Consider the following 19,402-nt stretch of genomic DNA (forward strand, 5'->3'; position numbering starts at 1 on the left):
TCATTTTCACAAAATTGTGATTTCTAAGAATTCAAGATTTATTGTAAAAGAATAGAGCAAACATTTGTTAATTCTGGTTTGTATACACAAGAAACACATGAAATTAACACAATGTTTAACATGAAAAATACTTAGCTCTATTGTAATAATCAGAAATATAGAAATGTTAGCGTTGAAATGAAATACAATCAATACTAGAACGCAAAAAACTGTGGATACTGGAAATCAGACACAAAAATAGCTGATAACAAATTTAAGAATGATGAGAAAACCCTTATTGCAATGTAATTGTGCAATATGTGGGAAAGAACTAAAATATTGATGTGAAAACTAGTTAGCCATCTCTTAATTGATAAGACTGATTAATAATCATTTAATTAAAATGAGAATTCAAATGAAAGAGAATGAGATAGTTACTATGAGTGTTGGGTGAGAAAACTTTGCTTGATTGCAGGTGTGTTGACCAGAAACGAGTGTAAATATTTCATCATGATACTGGCACTAAGAAATAATAGATTCAACTCTCATGATGGCGTGATAATTGAAATTACAATTAAAGAATAATTAATGTTAGAACTCAACACTTAAAATGATTCAATATTTTCAAAGCAGTTTGTACTAGATATTCAATAAGATCAGTAAACTGAGAATTAAAATATTGGGTTAATTTCAAAACAAAAATCACACCTTCAGAGATTATTCATCAGAATAGTTTTGTCATTGAAAGAAACCTCATTTATTCAAGAATTCTGCATTTTCCTCATTTTCTGTCTTTTTCCCACAGGGATCTGCACTGGAACCCTTCTGTTTGCAGGACAAATATATGTAAGTGACATGGATTAAAATCTAATTTGGTGAGTTAATAAGTTTGCAGATGATACAAAGTTCAGTGCAGTTGTGGATAATATAGAGGGTTGTCAAAGAATGCAGCAGGAAAAAGATAAATTGCAGGTATGGGCAGAGAAATTAAATGGGCAGAAAAACGTCGAATTTCCTGTTCCTAGGATGCTGCCTAACCTGCTGTGCTTTAACCAGGAACACATTTTCAGCTCTGATCTTCAGCATCTGTAGACCTCACTTTTCACTCAGAGAAATTAAAGGCAAAGTTTAATCCACACAACTGTGAGGTTTTTCACTTTGGGTGTTCAAATATTAAGGAAAAGTAGGTAATGGCAGGACTGAGAACAGCTTTGTTGTTCAAAGGGATCTTGGCATTCAAGACCATGGCTCCCTGAAAGTGACTATGTAAGTAGATACGGTGGTAAGGAAGGTAAATGGCATGCTTGCCTTTATTGATCAGGGAACTGGTTACAAGAGTCAGGATGGCATGTTGCAAATTTATAAGACTTTGGTTAAGGCATACTTAAAGTATTGTATTCACTTCTGCTCGCCACATTATAGGACGGGTATGGAGGCTTTGGAGAGGATACAGAGGGCGTTTACCAGGATGCTGCCTGGATTTGGAGACGTGAGAAAAACTCAGGTTGCTTTTTTGTGGAGTAGCGGAGGATGGAGGAAGAATTGATGCAAGTCTATACAATCAGGAGATACGGAAATAGGGTTGACAGTCAAACTGTTTTCCCAGAGTTGAAATGTCAAAAGTAAGTGACATGCGTTTAAGGTTAGGGAAGACAGTTCAAGGGGCATGTGATGGGTAATTTGTTTTTTTACAAAGGGAGTGGTAGGTGTCTGGAATGAAATTCCAGGGTTGGTGATAAAGGCAGATACATTAGGGCTTTTTAAATGTTCATTTAGATAATTTGGAAGGATATGGACCAAGGGTAGACAGAAGGGGTGAGTTTATTTTGCATTATGTTCCGCACAAAGTTATGGGCCAAAGGGCCCATTCCTGTGTTGCACAGATCTTTGAGAGAAAACTCATGTCTAACACATATGACATATAATCTAATCAATATTTAGTCACTGGTATCAAAAACAGGAATAAAATAAGTAGAGAATGAACTTGACTCTAATCTAAAGATATAGTTTGACATTTACACAGGTAATGCTTTGGTTTTTTTTCTGAATTATCAGATTTGATGAAGATGTGTTGAAAATGTTTGCAGTTACTGATCTGCTGAACGAAAATGACCACTTTTAAACTGATGATTGGACTAGAGACCTTTGAGAAAACTTGAAAATATTCATTAAGGTGAGATGCACATCATAATTTAGTCCTACATTTCTTATTGCCAATACTCCAATAAAACATTTTTTTCACATCTATACCAAAAAGAGTGATTTTCCATCCAATGCTCATTGGAAATATCTGAATGCCACTTATTTCAACAATCAAACTAACCATAGCCTCGTCGATTCAGAGATATCTAATGACATTTCACCAATAATTACTGTTTATTTCAGAACATTGTATGTTCAAACAGCAATGTGAGATTTCTCTTTAATATTCAGTTCACTGACAGCATATTAATAATTTAGTTATTGCTAATATCTAATAACTGATCAATCCAGTCAGGGATATAAAAGTGGAATTATAGCTCAGTACATCAACTGATGGAAAGATATTGCAGTGTTCACTCTCCCAATTATTGTGAATATCGATGTATATTTTGATTTGATTTGATTATATTTTTCTTCAACGTGAAGGTTTATTGTATTTCTGATCTCAGCAAGGGTTAAATATTTTAAAGGTAAAAAAATTCAAATATGTGACTTTTTTCGTAAACACGAGAAAAAAACGTACATGTGTTTGTTCTTCCCTTTATCAATCAGAGTACATTTTGAATTGTTGGAAGTTGTACATTTGTGTCAGGAAGAGGAGCTGCCTGCAGCTGAATAGTCACAGTGAAAGAATTTTTTTTGGTGATAAGCATTCTAATTATCTTTTCATTATCAGAAACATTGCTTTAAACATATTCAGCAGTTGTATTTTTCATGAATTTACAATAAGCGCATGATATATCTATTTATTTTTCCTTCAATTGTCACGATATTGATTGTTACGTAAGAGCCTATATACTTAGTACCATCATTATTGTGAATTACCATTTCATTCTCAGTCCATTGCATAGAAACAGTCGAATTAATTCCCAGCCCAATTATCGGAGTGGACACTGGTTAGTTTTCATTTAAGTAATCACAATTAATTATAATCCCACCCTTCCTTGGTGGGAACATTATGAAAGGAACCTGTGGAGCTCCAGTAGAGTGTCTCCCACGAGACCAGGAAGTGTGCGTTGAGTTCCCATCTTCAACAGAGATGCACCAAAACAGCTTAGAATGGTGATTAGAAAATATCTAAGCAGAGTTTGAATTGCTTTTCAATCCAATTTTGGATTTGCTCTGTCTGTTGTTCATTCCAATAATCACAGAATCTGCAATTTATTATCTTCAGGTCATTAATAAATGTATGTATCACATTACATTGTCTCTAAATTTTAGATTTGAGGACACTGTAGTTTTTCAAATTTAAAATATCTAACTAATGACATTCATTTTATTTAATCAAAATACCTTACTACTTCCACTTATCTCACTTTGTGTATGATGGCTTCAATGCATTTTGCTAAGCAATTCTACTCAACATAAAGATTTTATTGACTTTAAATAGTATCTTTAGCACTCGCTTATCAATCTATTCCTAAATCAAAGAATCATAGAGTCATAGAATCCCTACAGTGTTGTAACAGGATACTTGGCTCAACAAGTCCACACCGACCCACCGAAGAGTAACCCACCCAGACACATTCCCTTACTCTATTACTCGACATTTCCCCTGACTAATGCACCTAACCTACACATCCGTGAACACTATGGGCAATTTAGCATGGCCAACTCACCTAACCTGCAGACTTGTATACTATGACAATGTTATTGAAATTAATGCTCACACAAAACACTATTCATAAAGCCAGACAATGGTCTCATGATCATTTAATTACTGTTCAGTGGAATAATCTGAGTAACTGTCTTATTGTTCCTGAGATCAATCATCACAGTAAGCATCTGATTATCATTCCCTCCAGTAAATACAATGAGTGTGTTCTGAAATTTCTGTTCTGTAATTATCCAAGATACGTATTGCTCACAGCAGTGTTTATTCTTCATTACGAGTGGCCAAGGATTCTAACAGCCATTGATCTTGATCTTATTGTTACTGAGTGCAGTAACCACAGTAAACATTTGGTTATAATTCTTGCCAATAAATACAAGAGCTATCCTCTTACTTTGAAGCCCAGCAATTACACGTGATACTTGTTACTCAAAGTAGTATTTATTCTTTATTACGATTGGCCAAGAGCACTAACAGCAAGACTTGTCAATAGTCCTGATTTGTACATGTTTTCAAACAGGTTTTCAGTCCAATTATTTCAAAAAAAGAGTCATTTGACTTAGTTCAAATGTAGATGTAAACATTTTCGGATCATTTCCATTCAAAGTATTGATTTGCTTATTCGGATCAAACTTGAATTTGCTTCTGTAAATTCAATTTACTGTGTTTTCCATTCATGGAAGCACTCGTTAATTGGTCCTCATTTTCATCTTAAATCTAATGCAAATTTGAAATACTGATTACAGTGAAAATTATATGAATTGTGGGTGGCATGGTGGCACTGCTGCCTCACAGCGCCAGGGACCCTGGTTCAAATTCCACCTCAGGCAACTGTCTGTGTGAAATTCGCACATTCTCCCCCGTGTCTGTGTGGGTTTCTTCCGGGTGCTCCGGTTTCCTCCCACAGTCCAAAAAAATGGACAGGTTAGGTGAATTGACCATACTAAATTGCCCGTAGTGAAGTGGTAAATGTAGGGAAATGAGTCTGGGTGGGTTGCTCTTCGGAGGGTCAGTGTGGACTTGTTGGGCCAAAGGGCCTGTTTCCACACTGTAAGTAATCTAATCTAATCTAATCTAATCTAATCTATAAATGTGTGGTCTCTAAACGAAAGCCATGGAAGGCTAGATAGAATTCTTGAACAGCCTGTATATTTGAATGAAAAAAACAATTCCTTCCAAAAAACAAAGTTAAATAATCACACAAAACCAGGTTATGGTCCAAGAGGTTTATTTGGAAGCGCTAGCTTTCGGAGTGCTGCTCCTTCAACCAACTGATGAAGGAGCAGCGCTCTGAAAGCTAGTTCTTCAAAATAAACCTGTTGGTTCATAACCTGGTGGTGCTTGATTTTTTTTAACTTTGTACAGCCCAATCTAACACTGGCACCACCAAATCATTCCAAAAACACTCTACATATGTACCTTTTAACAATTCAACAATCCTGCAACAGGATTACAATTCTCAGTTTATCTATTTTAATAAATATCTAATCAATATCTAACACCTACTGGAAAACATAAATCATTTTATCTGTTAAAACACAAGATTTAATTATCAATTCATTGTTATCACGGTATGTAAACTATATTTTCACTCTCCAGTGATGTGAGGTGACCCTTGGACAGAAATTATACATTCTAAATTCACCTACAGCCAGATAAATCGGGACAAACACAAAATTAATCAAATTAAGTCAAACAGCAGCGAGAATCAATCAGTTCCAGGATGACCCAAATTTTCTTACACCTTGACTTCCAGCCAATGCCTGAGCATTATATACCTCTCTTGAAAGTGTCAACAATGAAGGGTTTTTGCACCAACACATTGAATGCTTTGAATCCAGCTAATGACCACATTAGACATTTGTCACAAAACTATTGAACATTGGGTGGCACGGTGGCACAGTTGTTAGCACTGCTGCCTCACAGGGCCAAAGACCCGGGTGCAGTGCCCGCCTCAGGTGACTGACTGTGTGGAGCTTGCACATTCTCCCCGTGTCTGCGTGGGTTTCCTCTGGGTGCTCCGCTTTTCTCCCACAATCCAAAAATGTGCAGGTTAGGTGAATTGGCCATGCTAAATTGCCCATAGTGTTAGGTGAAGGAGTAAATGTAGGGGAATGGGTCTGGGTGGGTTGCGCTTCAGTAGGTCCGTGTGGACTTGTTGGGCCAAAGGGCCTGTTTCCACAGTGTAAGTAATCTAATCACTTTCCAAATCATGGAAAATATATCAAAGGTCTTGAAATCAAAGTGATCACTGCACATAAAGCCATAAGATGGTCTTCAAGGCCACCTGATAATTGTTCAGTGAAAAACCTTTTGTCAGTATCATATTGTTCTCAGGATAAGTAAACACAGCAGGCAGCACGCTATCACATCATCCCAAAGATATGCAAGAGATACCTTCTTATAATTTACACACCACATGTTCCCATGCCAATAATCACACTTCATTATTTGTGACTGAGGATGCTGATAGTAACATGTATCGAGATGAAGGAATTCCTAAATATAGGCGAGTTTTCTGATAAGTTCCCTCCAGTCATCATGTTAAGAAAATGTAATTGTGGCTAAGTACATTGTGAACAGATCCCCATTAAACCTTTTCACGTGTTTACTCAGAGACACTATTGAAACATTTCCTCTTTAAATGCTGTTGACTGTATTTCGCTATAATAACCATGTTCCTTATCGATTTATTTTCTTTGTAATGCTGACACAAATGACTGAATATTGATGACATGGAAAATTGAATGGATTATATATTGTATTTCCACAGAAGAAAAGCTGAGACAGCAAGTAAAGATTGCAGGAGTATCTGAGAATGTTGAATGACCAAACAGTTCTGATCAATAATCACTGCATATCGAATGTATTTTCCAAACCATCATGCCAGCATTCTAGTTCTCAGCTCACTGATACTAATTACTGTGTCATCGATATCAGAGCAAACTCGTTTGGAAATATTGAATCATTTAATGTGTCAGCATTCTAAAATAAATTACCAATTCATTGTTAGACCAACATCACACAATAATTCTGTTTAAGTTTAGTAACAAATATCATGAGATTCACATTTCAATTTAAACCATTATTTCGTCGTGCCAATTTTACACAGCAAAATGGATCTTTTTTCCAGGTCAACACAACCATGAACCAAGCAATGATTCCTCATCCAACACTCACAGGAAATATCTGATGCCTTCTCATTTGAATGTTCAGAGAAATCATTGGATTAATATTACAAATGAAGATACGTCTAATTGTTTTAGACTCCAATAATTAATGTTCATTTCTACATGTTACAGATAGCAATATGAAGTTTCTAATTATTTTAAGTTTGCAGTGACCTGTTTTAAGACAATTTTTTCTTTATATCTAATATTTAATCACTGATGAAATCCATTATATTTGGCTTTAAGTGTGGAATTAAGTCTCAGTGACGTAGGCATATTACACGGTATTGTTCCCTAATGGTAGCGAATGCAGATTTGTATTTTAATACTGAAATCCTGGTTGATTTGCTGTTGTAGGGGTGCCCTGCCCCATCTGGAATAGAATGGTCTATGTTGGCTCATACGAAATGTCTGACAAACAAAAAGACGCAACCTGCCCTAGAATTAAAACACAAGATGGTGGAGGAGAGATAAACTAACAGTCTGTTCCAATCTTGATGAAAGAAAATAATATTTTGTAAAATCCTACTCCAAATCCATCAGTATGCCAGTCCAGACAGTAATATTCCAGAGAGTAATAAGAACATGCCAGATACAGAAAAACGACCAACACTGACCTTCATTAATGAAAGAATAATTGTCCCAGTGAATGAATAAACACCAGCTGCAGCATACAGCCCAGTTAACTTTCACAGCAGCTATCAGGGCAACAGACAGGGTTCATTTGTCAGAAACAGTTACTATTTTAAAGTTGTTCAGAACATTAAAAATACTTCTAATTGCAGATTCTTGAGAATTGTGGACAAGGCAGAGTTTGAGGCTGGAAGGAGTGTAATAATTAACTTTGTAAACTGAAGAAATAAGATACATTGAGAGATACCAATGCCGGAAGATTTTAGGAGCTTTTAAACATCATGAAACAATAGGAAGCTGGGGCTATCCATAACAATGTCCATCTGAGATTAGGTGTTCTACAGGATCGGATGTCTGTATAAGGAGTGAAGGATTGTAACCACATTGCATGTGGCCATTGTAATACAGCAAGTGTGTACAATTACTGCTTTTACTGTACACGTTACAGTGTGTCATGGACCTACATTCTGAGATTGGCCTTGGGGGATGATCCCTGCAAGGCATTCAAAAAGGTCCCCCACAGTAGGCTATTGTACAAACTGCAGAGGAATGGGATTGTGGGAGATACAGCAGTTTGGAACAGTAATTGCCTTGCTGAAAGAAGACAGAGGGTGGTGGTTGATGGGAAATGTTCATCCTGGAGTCCAGTTACCAGTGGTGTACCGCAAGGGTCGGTGTTGGGTCCACTGGTGTTCGTCATTTTTATAAACGACCTGGATGAGGGCGTAGAAGGGTGGGTTAGTAAATTTGCAGACAACACTGAAGTCAGTGGAGTTGTGGCTAATGAGGAAGGATGTTGTACGTTACAGAGAGACATAGAAAAGCTGCAGAGCTGGGCAGAGAGGTGGCAAATGGAATTTAATATGGACAAGTGTGAGGTGATCCACTTCGGTTGGAATAACTGTAATGCAAAGTACTGGGCTAATGCTAAGATTCTTGGGAGTGTAAATGAGCAGAGAGATCTCAGTGTCCAGGTACACAGATCCTTGAAATTTGCCACCTAGGTTGACAGGCTTGTTAAGAAGGCATACAGTGTTTCAGCTTTTATTAATAGAGGGATCGAGTTCTGGAACCATGAGGTTATGCTGCAGCTGTACAAAACTCTGGTGCAGCCGCACTTGGAGTATTGTGTACAGTTCTGGTCACTGCATTATATGAAGGATGTAGAAGCTTTGGAAAGGGTGCAGAGGAGATTTACTAGGATGATATGGAGGGAAGGTCCTACAAGGAAAGGCTGAGGGACTTGAGGCAGTTTTCGTTGGAGAGAAGAAGGTTGAGAGGTGACAATAGAGACATATACGATAATCAGAGGGTGAGATAGGGTGGACAGGGAGAGCATTTTCCAAGATGGGGAGCACAAGGGGGCATAACTTTAAATTGAGGGGTGATAGATATAGAACAGATGTCAGTGGTAGTTTCTTTACTCAGAGCGTAGTAAGGGTATGGAATGCTTTTTTGCCAACTCCAAACGGACTCATCATAGGGATATATTTCCCTCCCCTCCCCTATCAGTGTTCCGAAAAGACCACTCCCTCCGTGACTCCCTCGTCAGGTCCACACCCCCTACCAACCCAACCTCCACTCCTGGCACCTTCCCCTGAAACCGCAAGAAATGCAAAACATGCGCACAAACCTCCTCCTTTACTTCCCTCCAAGGCCCCGAGGGATCATTCCATATCTGCCACAAATTCACCTCCACCTCCAGACACATCATTTATTGCATCCGCTGCACCCGATGTGGCCTCCTCTATAATGGGGAGACAGGCCGCTTACTTGCGGAATGTTTCAGAGGACACCCGGACCAACCAACCCAACCACCCCGTGACTCAACACTTCAAATCCCCCTCCCACTCCACCAAGGGCATGCAGGTCCTTTGACTCCTCCATCGCCAGACCATAGCAACACGACAGTTGGAGGAGGAGCGCCTCATCTCCCGCCTAGAAACCCTCCAACCACAAGGGATAAACTCAGATTTCTCCAGTTTCCTCATTTCACCTCCCCCACCTTGTCTCAGTCAAATCCCTCGAACTCAGCACCGCCTTCCTAATCTGCAATCTTTTCCTGACCTCTCCTCCCCACCCCATTCCAGCCTTATACCCTCAACTTGACCTCCTTCCACCTATCGCAATTTCAATGCCCCTCCCCCAAGTCCCTCCTCCTTACCTTTTATCTTAGCCTGCTGGACACACTTTCCTCATTCCTGAAGAAGGGCTTATGCCCAAAACATCAATACTCCTGTTCCTTGGATGCTGCCTGACCTGCTGCGCTTTTCCAGCAACACATTTGCAGCTCTGATCTCCAGTATCTGCAGTCCTCACTTACTCCTATGGAATGCTTTGCCTGGAACTGTAGTAGATTCGCCAACTTTAAGTACATTTAAGTTGTCATTGGACAAGCATATGGAGGTACATGGAATAGTGTAGGTTGGATGGGCTTCAGATTAGTATGACAGATCGGCACAACATCGAGGGCCGGAGGGCCTGTACTGCACTGTAATATTCTATGTTCTATGTTAACTGGTTGCAGCATAGGTAAACATCTTCCACTTCCCAGAGTTCTGTCTGCCTTCTGAGTCTTCATTCAGTGGAAACCACTCCTGCAGTTATGCTGACACTTCAATTCAATATAAACACTTACTTTGTGTGAAATTATTACTTTCAGAGCAAAATAATTTCCATGTTAAAATTGTTTTACTTTTTATGTGTGCAAAAAAACAATGTAGGTACATCCATTTGTTCTTTAGTTCAACTAACACTAAATTTTAATTTATTGGAAACACTACACTGGGGTGAAAAGAACGATTCTTCAGCTCAAATCTCACATTAAATGGCTGTTTCTATTTTTCAAATCCTATGACCTCCAAAACAATATTTATTTAATTTCATAAGCAGAAAAAGAAACTGCTTTTGAAATGTTGAGATCGTTTCTTTTTTCTTCCAACATTAGTTGTCAATGAAAAATAATCCCACAATTATCAGTCATTTGGTACGAAATGACTCCTGGGACCAAATGTCATTAACACTACCTTTCCTTCCCAATCATACTCACTTTCCTGGCCTAATTAGTCTGACCTGCTGTGCTTTAACTGGCAACACATTTTCAGCTCTGATTATTGTCTTCCTAATTCTGACATAAATGTCGAAACATTTGTCACGGTAAAAATGGCATTAATTAAATGGACATGACTCTACAAAAAAAATCGATTGTTGGTGAGTGTTTCTTAATTATTAAAGCCACCTTTTAATGTTAATTTTGAGTTTATTAGTATTAATGAATATACAATCGATATCAGAGCAAAGTGCATTCAAAATATTAAGTCAACTTATCTATCAGGATTTTAGAAACAATTATCAATTACAGTAATTACACAACATTTTAGCTTAGAATTTGTAACAAGCGTGTGATTGTCACCTTGCCCATTATGGTTGGGAAAGTTATGAAGGAGTCTTGTGCAGCTCTGTTATTGTCTCTGCTACCACACCAGTAGGCACAGTTTCAATTCCCACCTTGTACAGAATTCTGATTCGAAAATATCTAAAAATCAATTGAATTGCCTTCCAAATCAATATTCGATATGCTTCCATCTGTTGTTCATTCCAATAATCACAGTATTTGTTATTTACTTTTTTCAGGTCACTAATAACAGAATGTATCTAATTCCACTCAATCAATATTCCTTGGAAAATATTTGAGAATATTGCAGTCATAAAGATGAAATATACGAAGTAATTATATTCATTGATTTTGTTTTGTTCTGAAGAGCTTAGTTCGGACAACACATAGAACTTGATGCTCCAGTGCTACAAATATTAGAAAATAATATTGTTCTTCTTCAGTAAAATAAACAAATGCCACTTGCTATTATTTATCATTTTTTAGTTATTGATCTGTTTGTGAGTTGTGTGAAATGTTTAGTTTTCCACTCACCTATTTATGTTGAATGTAAGATTGAAATGCTGTGAAAATATCAGGGTGTGTTCGTTTGAAAATTGACTTTACATATTTCTCAATTACCTCATTTATTGCATGATGTCTTAAGTGTGTTTTGCTCAGCAATTCTAGTAAATATTTAAAAATGTCTAATCTTAAATAAGATCCTTCACACCCAAATATCAGTCTGTTCCTAATTCATGTAAATAACATTGATTTCAATAAAATTAAGGTAACACAAAACAGTGCACATAAAGCAACACAAAGTTCCTTATCACCACCTGATTACTGAGTAAATACCTTATTGTTCCTGAGACTAATAACAACAGTAAGCATTTGTCTACTATTCCCTGCAGTAAGTGCAATTGATATCTTATATTTCAGTCCAGTCATCAATGATGATTTATATTGTTTCAACCAATAATTCTACTTTATCCTGGACATTGACTGGAATACAAGAACATTGGGAACAAAAGTTTTGTCATTCTAACAATTTTTAAGCTTTTTGTTGTGTGCAACAGACAATTCAAATTATAGCCATTTTTGTTGCAATTCAACAAACGCTTCATTTCAAATTTGTGAAATTCCTACATTTTTGCAAAAAGGTATGTTTCATATTAAAGGACTGCTATTTCAAATCATGTGTGCTACAAAATGATTATTGCTTTCATTTCATTGTAAGAAAAGAACAGCTTTGATCAGGTCGATTGTTTTTTGCCGTTTCTATTCTGACGTTATTCATCATTATACAATAATGACAAAATTATTAAAATTGCTTTATATACCACATGTTGTTGACTACATTGTTTGTTCAATTTCCTGTTCACTTTCATGATCTACTAATTCTCTTCCTAATTCTGACACAAATGTTTAAACAGTCATCATAATATTAATCATATAAATCAATGTAACACATCTCTACAAGGAGTTCAGTGGATGGAAATTCACGATTCTTGTAGAATGTATATTTTTGTGTTAAAAAGAAGAATCTTGTTCAATAATCACTGCATGGCCTCATTTTTTTTATCTTCAATCCATAAAACTAGGTACTATTCCTCAGTTTAGTGATCTTAATAAATATTCAATCAACATCACAGCAAAGTGCTTTTGAAATATTGAATCATTTTAATTCTTCATGTCCAACACTAATTAGCAAGACATTGTCATTACAATAATGGCACAATTTTTAAGAAAGCCTTTTGAACAAATATAGTAAGATTCACATTTAAATTTAATCCATTGTTGCTTAGTACTAATACTCCAGTGTGAAAATGCATTTATTTTGCAGGTCACCTATCCCACAACAGAACCAATGACTTCCCATCCAACATCATTGCAAATATCTGATGTTTGCTCATTAGAATGATCAGCCTTAATCTCAGCCTTAAAATACAGGGAACTGTAATTACTTTTCACTGAATTAATTCCAGTTCATTTCCAGACATCGCTCAGTCCCATAGCAAAATGAGGTTTCTCGTTATTACTTAATACAATGATAGACTTTGACGATTTAATTGTTGTTGTTATATAATAATTTTTAATACTCATTCAATCCAGTACATTGTGCAAATGTGGAATTACGGCACAGTACATGAACTACTGTAAAGATTTTGCAGGGTACAATGTCACAATCATTGTTAATATCAATTTTTATTTTACCTGTGGAAACATAGTTGAATTCATTTAATTATATTTCACTTCAATGCTAAGATTTATCATGTTTGGAGCACAATAAGACTTAAGGATTTTTCATGCAACAAAGTCGAATGATAAAGAATTAACATCTCTTTATTGTTTCATTCAAAAATAACAATAAATTTTGGATTTTTGTAAGTTATATATTTTTGGAAAGAAGGAATGTTGTCTTCAGTCGAATGCTCACATGGAATCACTAATTCACAGTATCTGCTCTTTATTCTCTTCCAGTTCTCAACAAAAGAAATTAACTAGTTCTGCTGGTTCTAAATCCGTGGAAAATATTTGAGAATGTTGTGGTCTTAAAGGTGAAAGGGCTAAGTGATCGTAAGTGATCAGGTTTTTTTGTTCAAAAGAGCTTGATTCAAACATTTCGAACCCATACATTGTCATTCTGCAGTATTTCAAACGTGTAAAACAAGTCGCTTTCTTCATTTATAAAATAAATAAATGCCACTTCCAATTATTCATTAGTCAGCTAATTACCTACGTTTGTTATTAAAAAATTGCAATTCGTCCAAATGTTGTTATGGCCTTTGATCAAATTAAATTTCTAATTAATGTTCATTCGTGAATTTTCGTTTTTTATTATTTTCCATTCATCTATTCATATTGAATGTAAATTTGACATCCTTTGACAATATCGGAGTGTGTTCATTTGAAATATGTCTTTGCATATGTATCACTGACTTTACTTATAGCATATGGTTGCACGGTGGCTCAGTGGTTAGCATTGCGGCCTCACAGCACCAGAGACCTCAGTTTGATTCCATTCTCGGGTGACTGCCTGTGTGGAATTTTCATGTTATCCCCATGTCGACATGACTTTGCTGTGGTTTCCTCCCACTATCCAAAGATGTGTAGGTTCGGTGATCTGGCCATGCTAAATTGCACATTGTGTTCAGGGATGTGTGTAATTAGTCAGCAGGAAATGTAGAGGAATATGATCGGGAAATGTGTTTGGCTGGGTTACTCTTTGGAGGGTCATTTTCTTTTCGACCAAATGGCCTGTTACCACACTGTGCTAACAGGAATTCTACAATCGTTTAGTTGTGTTTCTCTAAGCAATTCTAACATTTTGTCAAAATTTGACGTCAGTTAATATGTTTAATACTTGATTACCAATGTGTTCCTAAATCTTTTAAAATATCTCAATGTTTTTTGAAATCAATGCTCACACAAAACACTAAACATGAGGTCACACAAAGGTCCCCATGACCAGCTAATTACTGTTCAGGGGAATAATCAGAGTAATTATCTGATTGTTCCTGAGATCAATCCCCACATGCCACAGTAAGGATCTGTTATTATTCCCTCCAATAAATGCAATAGCTGTCCTCTGGTATTTCAGTTCAGTAATTACACACGATACTGGTTGTTCAGAGCAGTGGTTATTCTTTATTATGAATGGCCAAGGATTTTAATAGAAGAGATGTTCATATGTCCTGATGTGTTGCATGGTCACAAACAGGTTTTCAGTCCAAATATTGCAAAAAGAAAGTGTAAATTTAGTTTTGTTCAACTGCCGAGGCTAACCTTTCCTGTTCATGTCCATTACAAATACTTGGAGAAAGTGAGGGAAAGCAGATGCTGGAGATCAGAGACAAGCATGTGGTGCTGGAATAGCACAATATGTCAGGCAGCATCTGAGGAGCAGCAGAAACCACGTTTCAGGCATAAGCCTTCATCGTCTTATTGAATTCTTTGAGGAGGTGACCAAGCATGTGGATGAGGGTAGAGCAGTGGATGTAGTGTACATGGATTTTAGTAAGTCATTTGATAAGGTTCCCCATGGTAGGCTTATGTAGAAAGTCAGGAGGCATGGGATAGAGGGAAATTTGGCCAGTTGGATAGAAAACTGGCTAACTGGTTGAAGTCAGAGAGTGGTAGTAGATGGTAAATATTCAGCCTGGAGCCCAGTTACAAGTGGAGTTCCCAGATCAGTCCTGGGTCCTCTGCTGTTTGTAATTTTTATTAATGACTTGGAAGAGGTAGTCAAAAGGTGAGTCAGTAAATTTGCAGATGATACGAAGATTGTGGAGCTGTGGATAGTGAGGAGGGCTGTTGTCAGCTGCAACAGATATGATGCAGAGCTGGGCTGAGGAGTGGCAGATGGAGTTCAACCCTGTCAAGTGTAAGGTTGTCCATTTTGGAAGAACAAATAAGAATGCGGAATACAGAGTTAACAGTCGGGTTCTTAGTCAGGTGGAGGAACAGAGGGATCTTGGGGTCTATGTACATAGATCTTTGAAAGTTGCCACTCAGGTGGATAGAGCTTGTAAGAAGGCCTATGTTGTATTAGCGTTCATTAGCAGAGGGATTGAATTCAAGAGTCGTGAAGTGATGTTGCAGCTGTACAGGACTTTGGTTAGGCCACATTTGGAGTACTGTGTGCAGTTCTGGTCGCCTCACATTAGGAAAGATGTGGAAGCTTTGGAGAGGGTGCAGAGAAGATTTACCAGGACGTTGCCTGGAATGGAGAATAGGTCGTACGAGGATAGGTTGAGAGTTCTCGGCCTTTTCTCGTTGGAACGGCGAAGGATGAGGGGTGACTTGATAGAGGTTTATAAGATGATCAGAGGAATAGATAGAGTAGACAGTCAGAGACTTTTTCCCCAGGTACAACAGAGTGTTACAAGGGGACATAAATTTAAGGTGAAGGGGGGAAGGTATGGGGGGATGTCAGGGATAGGTTCTTCACCCAGAGAGTGGTGGGGGCATGGAATGCGCTGCCTGTGGGAGTGGCAGAGTCAGAATCATTGGTGACCTTTAAGCGGCAATTGGATAGGTACATGGATGGGTGCTTAATCTAGGGGAAATGTTTAGCACAACATCGTGGGCTGAAGGGCCTGTTCTGTGCTGTATTGTTCTATGTTCTATGTTCTATCGTGAATCCCCGGCTCCATGGATGCTGCCTGGTCGGCTCTCTTTTCCACCACCACACTTTCGATATAAAAAAATATTTGTCTGCTTATTTGGAGCAAATACTCTGTTTCCTCGGTAATATAAATTTACTGTGCTTTCTATTCACTCAAGTTCTCATTTTAATAGCTTCACGTTTTCTTCTTAATCCGATACAAATCTCAAAACTCCGGGCACAATAAAAGCGATATGAATTATAAATTAGCGTCTGGACAAGAGAACCAATGAACAGCTACATAGACCTCTTGAACATCCGAGATATTTGAATGAAAAAGCAATGCCTTCCAAAAAAATCTCTGCACGTCTGTCTCCTTTATCAATTCAATAATCCTGCAAACAGCTTATAATTGCCAGCTGATCTCTCTTAATGAGTATCTAATCAATGTCATTGTAAACCACTGAGCTGAGCTTCTGAATTTCATCTTAAAACACTCCGTCTCACTTACCTCCCAAAAACATCGACCAACCATGTGCCATCTACTCTAGTATCACCTTTTCTGACCTGATGTCCAATGGAGCCTGTCATATTCCTATTATAAACATCTCAGCTGTATACAGAACAGAAAAAGGCTCTGGTGATCCATCTGTGAGAAAGAAAACTACCACCGAACTATCCTGATCTACTTTCCAGTACTTGTGGAAAAGTCTCATCTATCATGGCATCGCAAGTGCACACTAAATACATCTCAAATGTTTTCGGGATTTCTGTGTCTCCCACCCTTACAGACAGTGAGGTTTAGTGCAACTGTTGCTCTATGATGACATCACCCACAGGAACACAGAGCAGCTGGGTCTGTGTAAACCAGAGATCGCCCATACATTGGGAAGGATGTCAGGGTCCCTGAGAGGGGGTACAGGAGATTTACCAGGATGGTACAAGGAATGGGGGATTTTAGTTGCAGGGACATGGGTGTTAATGGTACAGGTCAAGAATATCCATCTACAATAGATGGACTCTCCTTTCTAACCTCTCCCCTTGCCTGGGCTGTGGTAACCTTCAGGTTAAACACACCACCAGCCATCTCTCCCTAATGAGAGAGCAGCCCTATGGTCTGGGAGGACAATGCTGCCTTTCCCTTTTACACAGTGATGCCACTGTACCCCGGGATGGGGAGAGGGAATGCTGAAGGTGGGGGATGGGACACCACTCAGGCACAGTGCTTTGTCCTGGAGGATGTTCACTTTCTTTAATATTGTTGGGGGCTGCACTGATGCAGGCAAGTGGAGAATGTTCCAACACAATCCTGATGTGTACCTTATAGAGAGCAAACAGACATTGGGGAATCAGGGGTTTGGGGAAACAGATTGTTCTCCTTGTAGCAGAGGAAATTGTGGGTGCCCTGTGACAGAGGGGTTTACAGAAATTATACATTAGAATAATCAACCTTACACTCATCAGCTCATCATAAACTGTTGACAAGACATATATGAAAGACTTGGAGGGAGATCTATTGACAGGATGGTTTGATTCAAAGGAGAACTTTTATGCATCAAATAGGAATGAGCTGGAACACAATACTCACAACTAAATGCAAATATCCAGGTCCTGATGAATTGAGTAATTCTGTCAGAGTGTGGTGTTACAAATACTGAGGTTACCATCTGAATGCCCAAAGGTATTACAAGTTTATAAAACCGTCACTGTCAGATCAGGTTAGAAACTCTCATCATCCCCTCCTCCTGGCCCAGGATGACTGGACACATTACCCCTTGTGGAGGTCAGCTGTCATTCAGGGGGAAATCTACGTGGGTTTCTATTAGTTTCCATTTTGGGACTTCATGTGACTAAACAGGGCAGATCTTTGACACATGGGAGAGAATGTTCCAAGTTTTAGTGAGATGTGGAGAGCAGGTTTTGCTGCTGCTTCTTCCCTTCTGTGCTGCCGCTGTGCCTCAGCAATAACACATGGGGGGGGGGGGGTGAAAGGCTCATGCAGCTTCAGGGGCAAGTTGTCACCATTCTGACCAAATAGGCAGCAAGCTCCTCCCAGTCATTCCATAGAGTATCCCTTAAAAGACAGGAACTCTGCATGCTTCCCACTGCCCAGTGTTCCCAGGAAATGTTTAGAAGAATGATGGGGAAAATCTCCTAGGAAAGGCATAACAGTAAAGTTCCAAAAGGATTATAAACAGTTTACAGAGAGGGATCCATTGGAGAAGTGGGCAACAAGTTGGCAAATGGAGTATCACTTGGGAAAATGTGAAGTTGTTCATTTTGGAGGAGATAATAAAAGAACAGAGGACTATTTAATTGGTGGAAACTGTAGAAAGCTGCTCCACAAAGGGAGCAAGAGGTAAATGTGCAGGAAACAAAGCAAGCTAGCACAAAGTTACACCAGGTCATCAGGAAGGGGAATGGAATATTGCTCCTGATTTCAAGGGATTTGCAGTATAAGAGTTTGAAGTATATACCTGAGAACAACTTTATACAGTGCAAGTGAGACCACATCTGGGGTAATGAGAGAAGTTTTGGTCCCTTTATTTAAGGGAATACATCACTTCATCGGAGGCATTCAGAGAAGATTGACTGGGATGATCCTTGCTTTGAAGGGATTCTCTTTTAAGAAAAGGCTGAAGAAGTCCGGACTCTACTCACTCGATTTGGGAAGAATGAGAAGTGAACTCTTTCAAACATATCGGCTTCCTCAGGGGTTTGACAAGGTAAAGACTGACAGGATGTGTCCCAGCATGAGGGAACCTAGAACCAGGCTCTGGGTCAGTCGCAGAATCAAGGGTTCTGTTTTAGTTTTGTCAACTTTAATGCAACACCAACACGGGTAAGGGGTTTCAGTAGCAATGGAGCTGGGGCGAGGGGGAGACAAGCAACATTTTACAGATTGGAATTCCTGGTGCTGGTGATTGTGTAGATGTCTGATCAGAAGGTCACCTTGGCGTCAGAATAGGAGAGCAATATTGTGAAGAGTGTAGCTCTGCCTCAGTTCCCAGTGAGAGAGGGGCTCAGCAGTAAGGGAAAGGAATTTGTAACATCAACTGAAGGCAATGGGTTTAACCATTGCAATGTTTCATTGGAGGAAATTGCAGCTAATCGAGTAGTGGGAGCATGGTTAGCAGTTTGATAACAGAATAACAGTGGAGTAATGGAGAGGGATGATGGGGAGGTAGAGCTGGACATTGTCAGTGTACATGTGAAACCTAACAGTGCTTTTGGACGATGTCACTTCCTGGCAGTTTGTAGGTGAGAAACTGGAGGGACCAAGGATAGATCCTTGAGGGACACCGAATACAAGGACTTCAGAA

At 38.5% G+C, this 19,402-nt stretch overlaps 1 long non-coding RNA gene across 3 annotated transcripts; it reads left to right on the top strand.

The window, feature by feature from the left end:
* Positions 1 to 781: 781 nt before the first annotated feature.
* Positions 782 to 18,682, top strand: LOC132809371 (uncharacterized). 3 transcript variants are annotated; one of them, XR_009642280.1, is made up of 4 exons: positions 782 to 825; positions 2,035 to 2,152; positions 13,454 to 13,549; positions 18,632 to 18,682. It is a non-coding gene; the product is annotated as an uncharacterized LOC132809371 (long non-coding RNA). The 3 variants fall into 3 exon arrangements; XR_009642278.1 differs by lacking the exon at positions 18,632 to 18,682 and having other exon boundaries at positions 13,454 to 13,673; XR_009642279.1 differs by lacking the exons at positions 13,454 to 13,549; positions 18,632 to 18,682 and adding an exon at positions 6,927 to 7,053.
* The last annotated feature ends 720 nt before the right edge of the window (positions 18,683 to 19,402 follow it).

The sequence above is a fragment of the Hemiscyllium ocellatum genome, unplaced genomic scaffold (assembly GCF_020745735.1).
Source record: "Hemiscyllium ocellatum isolate sHemOce1 unplaced genomic scaffold, sHemOce1.pat.X.cur. scaffold_1158_pat_ctg1, whole genome shotgun sequence".
In the NCBI taxonomy this organism is placed as follows: domain Eukaryota; kingdom Metazoa; phylum Chordata; class Chondrichthyes; order Orectolobiformes; family Hemiscylliidae; genus Hemiscyllium; species Hemiscyllium ocellatum.